Source organism: Hibiscus syriacus, unplaced genomic scaffold (assembly GCF_006381635.1).
Source record: "Hibiscus syriacus cultivar Baekdansim isolate YM2019G1 unplaced genomic scaffold, ASM638163v2 tig00110819_pilon, whole genome shotgun sequence".
NCBI classification, from domain to species: Eukaryota; Viridiplantae; Streptophyta; class Magnoliopsida; order Malvales; family Malvaceae; genus Hibiscus; species Hibiscus syriacus.
The window spans coordinates 1,028,492-1,040,261 of NW_024062875.1; positions in this window are offsets into that span (position 1 = coordinate 1,028,492).

Below are 11,770 nucleotides of genomic sequence, written 5' to 3' on the forward strand. Positions count from 1 at the left end.
TTTGTTTCTTCAGACCATGACTAACGATCTACCCGAGAGGATACAACGTGGTGATGAAGAGATATGATTTCATTTTCCTCCGGCGTATACTTGTTTTGGGCGGGAGGAGTTTTGCTTAATCACTGGTCTACGCTTCGAACACGATGATGTAGGTCGGTACACTAGTCATATCGCCCGCCCATCATGGTTATCTCGGGTTTTTCCTGAGCTGGCAAAGGCAAAGCCGAGTTTACACGTCGACGACTTGAAAAGATTATTTGTTAAAGATGATTTTACTCGGATGCATGACCTCGATGTTGTCAGAGTATGCCATTTATTACTTTTGCATGCCAGTTTTTTAGGCAAAGAGGCCAGACAACCTATTTCTGAGGACCTAATATTATTGGTAGAGGACCTAAATGCATGTAACCTATTTCCGTGGGGTTCATATCTATGTAACCTGTTTCCGTGGGGTTCATATCTATGAAAAAGTTTGCGTGACCATGGTTCCAAATACACTTTGGCATGCTTTATTTGGGTCTTTAAGTTAAGAATTTATATATAATGTTTTCAAAATTATAATTAATTATTTAACAATTACTAATGTTTGTGTATTATATTGTTTGTAGATTTGGATATTTGAGGCTTTTCCCAGCATGCAGACATATGCAATCAAAAATTCAAATGATATTCCTAGGGTTTTTTCCTGGAGGAGGATCCGGCTGTTGGATTGGGAAGAGTTACTACCATATACGACGATGAATGATGTAAGTTAACACAAATACTACCATATGTTAACAAGTTATTACTAGTAGACGTTTAACTTTGTTTGAGCTTTTATATTGTTAGGAGGCCAACTATCCATTACAGAGGCTGAGCTTGCCACTGATTGGTGGCAAGCTAGTAAGCATTTTTTTATTGCACAAATGATGAGCAACCCCCACTTCGAGAGCCATCACCTCACCCAGAGCCATCACCTAATCGAGCTGATTATACACCTCCACAACGAGAGCTATCACCTATTCCATCACATCATCGAGCCTCTTCTCCACCATCACATCATGATAGGCAACCGACAAAGATGCCACGACATTTATCTCCCTGTTCTCCACCTCCACGGGATGAATTAGGGGAGTTACGTGATGAGGTCAATGCTTTGCGTGAGGAGGTCGATACTTTACGTGAAGACAATGATGCATGGCGTGATGAGGTACGGTCTTTACGTGGTGAGGTAGAGGTTTTACGCGATGACAATGGTGCTTTACGTGGTGAGATATCTACTTTACGTGATGAGATAGCCGCTCTACGTGAGATTGTTGTATAGTTGTAGAATGAGGTTCATACTCTACGCAATGAGGTAAGTTTGTTTAATACTATACTAAAAATGAAAATAACCTTTTTTGGCATTATTTATTGTTTATTTATTGATTTGTATTAATTTATTTTTAGCGGCCTGATAAGATAGATACTTTACGTCGAGTTTTTCTTGCACGACGAGGTTCACGCATCAGACGTCGTGCACGTGCCATTATGTCTCTGTTCACCCCAATAGTGCCAAGACTCCGTAAGAAGAAGCCCGATTCACCTGTCATCTTTCAAGAGGCCCCTATCATCCTTCAAGAGGCCCCTCCCACCGTTCAAGAGGCCCCTGTCAACGTTCAAGAGGTCCCTCCCACGGTTCAAGAGCCCGATTCACATGGCATAATATGTCGACATATTGATAAACCCCCTCAAGTGCCCGACATGATGGATGAGAGTTGGTTTTCGTATGAGTTACCGGTCAGTACCATTCCGATATCTGAAGTGGAGAGGAGAACACTACTGGACACAATTCTGGATAATACCCTTTGGGCTAAGACCGCAGTTGATTTTTATCTACATGAGCGGAGCCAGGGGTGTTACGCTGACATATACAAACTCGACGATGATATGCATTTGTTTCTTGATCTGTCTTGGTGGGGTATGTTATTAGGGGTTGAAGACATTGACTATTTCGACGGGGGTAAGTCTTATATTCTTCTTATATTGCATTTTGATTATTTTTTGAGAAAATAACTTCAGTGACCAAAAATGCCTTATAATATACGATTTTAACCAATTTTTTTTAGATTTGTGAAAATGACCAACAAATTCGCAACGCCAACTCCAAATTCGCAACTCGGTTTCCAAATTCGTAACGCGAATATGTAAATCGAGTTACAATTTACATATTCGCGTTGCGATTTACATATTCACGTTGCGAATTTAGAAATTGGGTTACGAAATTGGAAATCGCAACGCGAATATGTAAATCGCATTGAGATTTTCCGAATTTGCAACGCGATTTTCAAATTCACAACGCGAATATGTAAATCGCAACGCGAATTTATAATTCGCAACACAGAAGTCTAACTTGATATGTTTATTGTTTTTGTAGAAATTTTTTTCGGCTTCATTGACATTAAGGAATAAATTAAGCATAGCCACTACAATTGCGTCGACGCTTACACCTATACAAATAAAATTGTTTGAGGATACTTGATTCAGACCATGGCTGAAAGTACAACATCTGGGTGGAGATGTTATGTTGACCCATTTGTTTCTTCAGACCATGACTAAAGATATACCCGAGAGGATATAATGTGGTGATGAAGAGATATGGTTTCATTTTCCTCCGACGTGTACTTGTTTTGGGCGGGAGGAGTTTTACTTAATCACTGGTCTACGCTTCAGACACGATGATGTAGGTCGATAAACTAGTCATATCACCCGCCCATCATGGTTATCTCAGGTTTTTCCTGAGCTGGCAAAGGCGAAGCCGAGTTTACACGTCGACGACTTGAAAAGATTATTTGTTAAAGATGATATTACTCTGATTGATGACCTCGATGTTGTCCGAGTATACCATTTATTACTTTTGCATGCCAACTTTTTAGGCAAAGAGGCCAGACAACCTATTTCTGAGGACCTAATATTATTGGTAGAGGACCTAAATGCATGGAACATGTTTCTATGGGGTTCATATCTATGGAAAACTACCTAGAAAAAGTTATCGTCTGCCTTTGAGGACCGAAAAAGTTTGCGTGGCCATGGTTCCAAATATACTTTGGCAGACTTTATTTGGACCTTTAAGGTAAGAATTTCTATATAATGTTTCCAAAATTATAATTAATTATTTAATAATTACTAATGTTTGTGTATTATATTGTTTGTAGATTTGGATATTTGAGGCTTTTCCCAGCATGTGGACATATGCAATCAAAAATTCAAATGATATTCCTAGGGCTATTTCCTAGAGGAGGATCCGACTGTTGGATTGGGAAGAGTTACTACCATATACGAGGATGAATGATGTAAGTTAACACAAATACGACCATATATAAATAAATTATTACTAGTAGACGTTTAACTTTGTTTGAGCTTTTATATTGTTAGGAGGCCAACTATCCATTACAGAGGCTGACACCCACAGAGACTGAGCTTGTCACTGATTGGTGGCAAGCTAGTAAGCATTTTTTTGATGGCACGAATGATGAGCAGCCCCCACTTCAAGAGTCATCACCTCACCCAGAGCCATCACCTGATCGAGCCGATTATACACCTCCACAACGAGAGCATCACTTATTCTGTCACATCATCGAGCCTCTTCTCCAGCATCACCTCATGATAGGCGACCGACAAAGATGTCACGACATTTATCTCCCTGTTCTCCACCTCAACGGGATGAGTTAGGGGAGTTACGTGATGAGGTCAATGCTTTGCGTGAGGAGGTCGGTACTTTACGTGAAGACAATGGTGCATGGCGTGATGAGGTACGGTCTTTACGTGGTGAGGTATCTACTTTACGTGATGAGGTAACCACTCTATGTGATATTGTAACATCCCAAACTATGGGTTAGCGACCAAATTGTAAAGTTTCAGAATTTGGTGACTAAAGTAGAAGAATGGATTAGTTCAATGATTTATTTGGAAGTATTTCCTAAAAGTTGTTAGTAATTATTAAAGGAACTAAAGGCTAAAATGGTCATTTGATCATTTAAGGAATTAAAATGTGATAGTGGGGATATATATTTTTACACGTGGGAGTGTAGGAAACCAAAAACAATGTTTCCAGAATTCTCTTCTCCTCCTTTCTTCTTTGTGCGTGAAGCTCCAGCTCAAAGGTGAGTTTCTTAATTAGTTGGTTATTTGTTGAATTAAAAGTTGGGTTATGATTCTTAGGTGATACTTAAGCTTAAGGAAAGCTTAAGTTATCTTAAGATCAAAAGATAAATGAGTTAGGGAAGATTAAAGATTTGGAGTTCTTGAGTGAATTTCCAGAATGGAGTTGATAAGTTGAACCTGAAGCTAAATTTGACTTGTCATCAGCTTAATTAAGAAGTATTAAGTGTTAGAATTGGATTTGAAACATGTGGAAAATAGGGTATGATTCTTGAAATTCCTAAAGATGAGAGGATATTAAGGTTAAAGATGAGATAAATGAATATTAATGAGTTTAAGTATGTATATGTAAGTTAGGAATATGAAAGGGGTTGAAATATGAAGGATTTAATCCAAAAAGAATGCATTTTAGGGTTCAAAAAGAGTATTCTGGGCAGAGTGCATCAATGCATATTCATAGTGCACCGATGCATCAAGGTTAAAATCTAGAAATTGTTTGAAGGTGTATCAATGCACAGGTAGTGCATCGATGCACTCTTTTAATCTAAAAACATCGAATGTAATTGGTGCATCGATGCATAAGGCATGCATCGATGCATCCCAGTAATAAACAAACATCGAATGTATTTTATGCACCGATGCACAGGTAGTGCATCGATGCACCGATAGGGAATGCATCGATACACTGTGCAGTGCATCGATGCATACCTTCATTAAAAGATGAAATGGGCTTTTCTTTTAGCCTAAGAAGTGACAATTTATAAGATATCAATTAGTATACTGATATGTATCAATGTATTATTATGATGTAGATATAGAATAAAGCTTTTTCCGGAACAATCTAAGGATTAAGATTGATTCAAAGCAAGCAAGGCTAAGGTGAGTGCACATTATTTAGTATATGAGGTTCAATGGAAAATAAGACTTGCGATAAGTCTATTTCCAATAGTGAAAAACATGAATTCATAGAAGTATGTATTTGTTATGATTTATATGTGTGCATGAGTATATGTTTATGTGATAACATGATAAGATGACAATGATTTACATGTCATATGAACACATGAGAAATGTTATGAGCCATATGAAAGAGAAAGTATATGTGATACATGAGGGTGAATCCTATGTTTATATGAATATGAACTCATATGAGAATTGACATGAACTACGTGATTATATGTATATGTGAATGAAACCATGAGCTTATATGAATATATGATATGGTTACATGAATATGTAAAAGGATATAAAATATAATGCCCATGTTATGTGTCATGAGAGCTAGGGGTATAGTTGGCATGCCAAGAGTCGAGGGTCTATGTGGTCCTTCGGGACATATATGTATTCTTTGGATGAGACACATACTTTATCCTTGGCATATGTATATGATTCTTAAGGAATGATATGTGGTCCTTCGGGACATATATGTATTCTTTGGAACATGTGTGAAGTCTGGTGAGGCACATACTTGATCCCTAGTATATGTATATGATTCTTAAGGAATGATATGTGGTCCTTATGGACATTATTATATGGCACTACAGTACAATTCTACGCAACACTCCGGTGCAATTATATGTGGCACTTCGGTGCAATTATATGAGCTGTGGTGACAGCATTAGTGCACAACCTCTATGTACTCGCATATCTTTAGTTCTCACATGTGTATCATGGGCTATTAAATAGATAATATTAATAAAGTGATATGATAATATGTTTGTTTCCTTGTGGAATTTCATGTGTGATATTGATTGTAGAAATGATAACTTATAAGACCATATGATGAAAGGAATCAATGATAGTATATATATATAGTTTACATGACATGATATGTATATGCGCAATTGGTTATGGTATATGTTATATGATATGGACATAAGAGATCATAGGAACATGAGATAAGATATATGAATGATAATGACATATATGTATGTATATATTTGTTACATGTAAAAGTATGAGTGGTATGAAATGATAGTAGTAATTGTTTAGGTATGATTATTAGTTACCGTTTACCTTATATGTTTATATGTCTCACTAAGTCTTTGACTTAGCGTGTAAGTGATTTACACGTAGGTTTCGAGAAGAGTAAAGAGCAAGGTGGAGCAAGACAGATCAATTCTCCTTACTAAAGGTCAGATCAGAAAAGAGGTGAATAATATGTATTTTAGTATATAAAGTTCTAGTTGGCATGTTTTCAAAAGAATATATTGTTTAAGCTATGAACAGTTTTATAAATGTTTCGAATAGTTATATGTAAATAAATAAGTGAAATATACATGCTCTGATTGGTTTTGTAATAATGAAAATGTCTTTTATGTAAATTAGTCATTTATATGTTATAAAAATTTTAAATTACTCACTATTTTATACAAGTACATGTTTTAAAAGGTCAATGTGACACCTCAGATTCGTATCTGGGTCGGATACGGGTTGGGGTGTTACAGATATTGTTGCATCGTTGCAGAATAAGGTTCATACTCTACGCAATGAGGTAAGTTTGTTTAATACTATACTAAAAATGCAAATAACCTTTTTTCGGCATTATTTATTTGTTTATTTATTGATTTATGTATTAATTTATTTTTAGTGGCCCGATAAGGTAGATGCTTTACATCAAGTTTTTCTTGCACGACGAAGTTCATGCATCAGACGTCGTGTACGTGCCATTACGTCTCCGTTCACCCCAATAGTGCCAAGACTCCATAAGAAGAAGCCTGATTCACTTGTCATCGTTCAAGAGGCCTCTCCTATCATTCAAGAGGCCTCTATCATCCTTCAAGAGGCCCCTATCACCGTTCAAGAGGCCCATGTCATCATTCAAGAGGTCCCTCCCACCATTCAAGAGCCCGATTCACATGGCATAATATGTCGACATATTGATAAACCCCTTCAAGTGCCCGACATGATGGATGAGAGTTGGCTTTCGTATGAGTTACCGGTCAGTACCATTCCGATATCTGAAGTGGAGAGGAGAACACTACCGGACACAATTCTAGATAATAACCTTTAGGCTAAGATCGCAATTGATTTTTATCTACATGAGCGGAGCCAGGGGTGTTACGCTGACATATGCAAACTCGACGATGATATGCATTTGTTTCTTGATCGGTCTTGGCGGGGTATGTTATTAGGGGTTGAAGACAATGGCTATTTCGACGGGGGGGTAAGTCTTATATGCTTCTTATATTGCATTTTGATTAATTTTTTTAATTTATGAAATTTACTAATATATGTATTTTTTTATAAAACAGCATATTGATGCATGTGTGTCACGTCTTTTGATAATAAGGAAATTAAAGAAAATAAAAAATACGCGATGAACTATTATGCCGATGTATTTTCATGTAGTTCACTTGAATGATCAGATAGACACTTCATATGTGTTGGGTAATAGAAAAGCTAAACTTTATCCTGCATGGTGGGAGGTCGATAAGGTTAGTATTTATTTTTGAATATTTTAAAGGTGTTCATAAATAAAAATTTGATGTGCGCAATTGAATTATTATTTATGATTGCATGTGTTTATCATTGTTTTGGAACGTCGTCATTGGCTTCTCGTCGAGCTTCAACTCCCATCCCTGAAGACAATGGTATATGACAACATGTTGAATTACATACCATTGTCTGATTTGCGAGATATTATTTGTAAGGGATGGAGCGCTCATTTGGCTAAATACTTGGATGCGATTGATTATTGGACTAATTCTGGAAACAAGAAGCCAAAAAAGTTCAAAGTTACAATAATCAGAGACGAGACCGCGCCACAACAAACGCAGGGAGCCAGAGGGGATTGTGGTCCTCTCGTATGCATGTTCTTGGAACGTTTGACGACAGGAAGTAAACTGTTTCTACCTCCCACAGATAGAGATAGAGGTGCAGTAGGCTTGTGGTTTCGGCATTTTATGGCTAGAGCGATATTTGCAAGACGCTGCCTACCTGTATCCGCGTGCTGAAAGTGTGCATAAACAATTGGTAAGTTTGAGCAAGTGTTGTTAACATATATACTCTTTGTTGGTTTGAAAATGTTTGGTTAAGTACCTAGAATTTAATAATTTGTTGTTTGTTGGTTTTAGATATGTAGAAAGTGTTGTTTGAGCAAATGTTTGGTTTCTGCATGCTAATCCTGAAGTGAGCTGCGTGAAATTGATGTATTTGTGCATAAACAATTGTCTGCGTGAAATTGATGTATTTGTAAAAGTTGATTTGTAAAAGTTGATTTGCTTAATTGATGAGGAAATAAGAATGATTTTTTGCTTGTTTAATTGATTTGTAAAAGTTGATTTGTAAAAGTTGATTTGTTTAATTGATGTGTAAATAATTCTTATTTTTTGCTTGTTTAATTGATTTGTTGTTTTAAATTTCAATCTGCATTATGTTGAAGGCAAAAAAGACCTGTTGAAGGTACACTTTCGCAACGCGAATTGCGAAAGTCAAATTCGCGTTGCGATAGTCAAATTCACGTTGCGATTTCGCGTTTTGAATTTGACTTTCGCAACAATCGCAACAAAAAATCTGATAAGTGATAACAATTGAACATATCATAGCAATGTTCAAACTCAAGTTACTAATGAATGTCTAACTGAAATGTATGCATTCACACATAAAATACACATAATACAACGTTTGCATTTAAAAATCACCTAAGTTAATAAGTCCCAAAAGGTGAAGCCGGTTGTGATTGAGATTTTGATTGCGATTTTGATTTCCTTTTCCTTGGCATCATATGAGCTTTGGATTTTGATGAGGATTTATATTTTGGTAGAGGAAAAGATTATTGTCATGGCATTGATGATCCACAGGTCAACCTTGTATGACCATTTTCCTTGCACCGACTACATGTCGATATCCTCTTCACTTCACCCTTAGACGGTATACGATCATGATTTTTTGGTCGGCCAGGTAGCCTGCTGTCCATGACTGGTAGCAAAATTGTTTGTAAGTCATCTGGTATGTCCCACTCAGAAGGATGTGGAATAGGGTAGACAATCTCGGCATAAGTCTATCGATATACTTCTGTAGTGTAGCAATCCATAGCGTATGCGCTTGAATCATCTTGGTGTAGATGAAGTGCAACTTTTATAACATGGCCACACGGATAACCAGATGTTTGTCATTTCATACAACTACACGTCTTTGCATTTAGATTGACAAGCACATTTAAGTTATTATCCAATACTTCAAACAAAGTGTTTGAACATGGTTCAAGTCTCCATGACGTTGACTTCACAACACGTTTCATTATCTTTTTTTCAGTGCATGGTGTAACACGACGTTCCAATGTTCCTGTAAATTTAAATAAATAATACTTAGTAAAATATATGATAAGTTACGGATTTAAAGAAATAATACCTGCATGGTTTCTTTTCTTGTAGCACCACTATTGAATAAAGGCTCGAAAAAACTCCATTAACATAGTAATGGGTAATTTCTGGGAATGATGACTTAGAGCGTTGATTGATCTGCACTATTAGACGTCATGAAACCATATTTTGTTCCAAGTTAATGTACTCTTGACCATCTTTCAAACCCGACATCTTCTAGTGTTTGAGCACATTGAGGCAAAACATGTCTTAAACAATTTATATGCTTATTAAAATCCACTTCCCGATAAGATTTTGCAGCCTTCCAGTATGTTTATTTGTGATTTTTTATACCAGCAGACCTTGATTTTAGATTTCTATACAAATGAACACCACAAAGTCCATGAAAAGCATTTGAGAAACACCTTCTAACAGCGTTGTCAATTGAGTTTGCCCTATCGAATATGATTGTCATATTGCTAATAGGACCTATGCAATCACAAAGATGTCCCATAAACCATGTCCATGAATCAGAGCTTTCAGATTTGCCAACCCCGTAAGCTATTGGCAGTATCCCATTGTTAGCATACATGGCTACTGCTAATAAGTTTACTTAAAGGTATCGACCTTTCAAATGTGCTCCGTCAACTATAATAACTGGGCGCATACAAGTAATAAACGAACGAATCTACAAAATAATATACACAAGACATAATCATTTAAATGTGAAATGCATGTAACTAACAAAAATGAGTCAACAAAATTATATTGATTTACTAACCGCATCACCAATGACGATAAAAAGCAACTCAAAGCATCCATCTCTATATGTTTTGATATGAGTTACCAACCTAGGATTTTTCAGCTTTAAATTATGACAATAAGCCGACAGTTGGGCAAACGATGCTTCTGGAGACCCCCTCAATAATTCCAAGGCATAACATTTGGCTCTCCAAGCTTGAGAATATGAGATACTAATCTTAAACCGGGCATTCATGTCAGTCATAATTTCATGTCCACGATATACCTTGCCATTCAAAAACATTAACTCAGCCAGAAAACCACCCAACACCTTTTTGTTTGCTTGTATATGGTGAGGAAAAACTTGGGTTATTGAACATGTATGTTTATCAATAAAAGTCCTAACTTGAAACATTTCACAATCTTTTATCCTCTTTGCAATCATATGCCACGTACAGTTTTTGTCAATCATACACTTTGTTTCGAAACGATCTTTGCTTGATTTGTTAACTTTTAATTGATAGCCATCTTCCACACATTTCGTATACAAAGCTATCTTCAAGTCGTCCTTTGTATCAAAACAATCATATTTCTTGATACGAATAACTTTTTTGTAAAAATCAACTGCTATCTTTACCAACTCTTCTTTCGGTATCTGAAGTAATTATGGCATATTCCAGTTATACTCCCGTGGTATTTTCTTCTTTTTCTTTTCTTCGGGGACTTCTTCTTCTTCTTTTTCTTCTTCAGGGTTATATGAATTACATAATGAATGTTCAACATGCTCATTCACAGTCGTAACTTCCTCCTCATTATTATCAACAACATCTTCCTCGACAGCGGCTGTTTCATCATTAAAATTCGGGTATTGACCAATATCAAAATCATTACACGCAGGGTCTGTTTCTTCTTCTGAAACATCATCAAAATCCGAGTATTGACCAAGATTAAAGTCTGGGTATTGACCAAGATCAAATTTTGAATACTGACTACTACTTACAATTTTTTTCTGTTGGCTCATAATCGTCTAACTGGTCAATACAAAAACTGGAATTTGGTGCTGAAAGTTTATTGGGATTTGGATTACGAAAAGGTTGCGGGTTTTGAGATTGTGTTTGATATTGTGTTTGGTATTGGAAATGTGGTGAAACAAAATTTTCTTGGTGATGAAATTGTGGTGGAACCATTAAATTTTGAGGTTGATAACAGCGATGTACATTGTGAGTATCATAAACTGGGGTTGAAGAACTTAGTTGATTACTACCCGCTACTGACCCAACTTCACTACTTCTAGGTTCAACAACATACAATGTAACATCATCTTCTTGCGAAACACTAATGTAAACAATGAATCGTTCAACATCTTCATTGTCGGTTAACAAATAAACTTTATCTTTTCTCTGATAAGATAGCCTAAATCCACTTAGAGGCTCTAAATTCAATTTCTTTGCAATACGTAACATTAGAGTTTCATAAGTTAAATTTTTTAATGACAGTTTTAGTTGAAGATTCATGAGTAAAAACATATATTGTAAAACACCATGAACATTCTCCCATGACCCTCCAAAATACAAATTTATCCAAACATGATCAACATTATATGATTT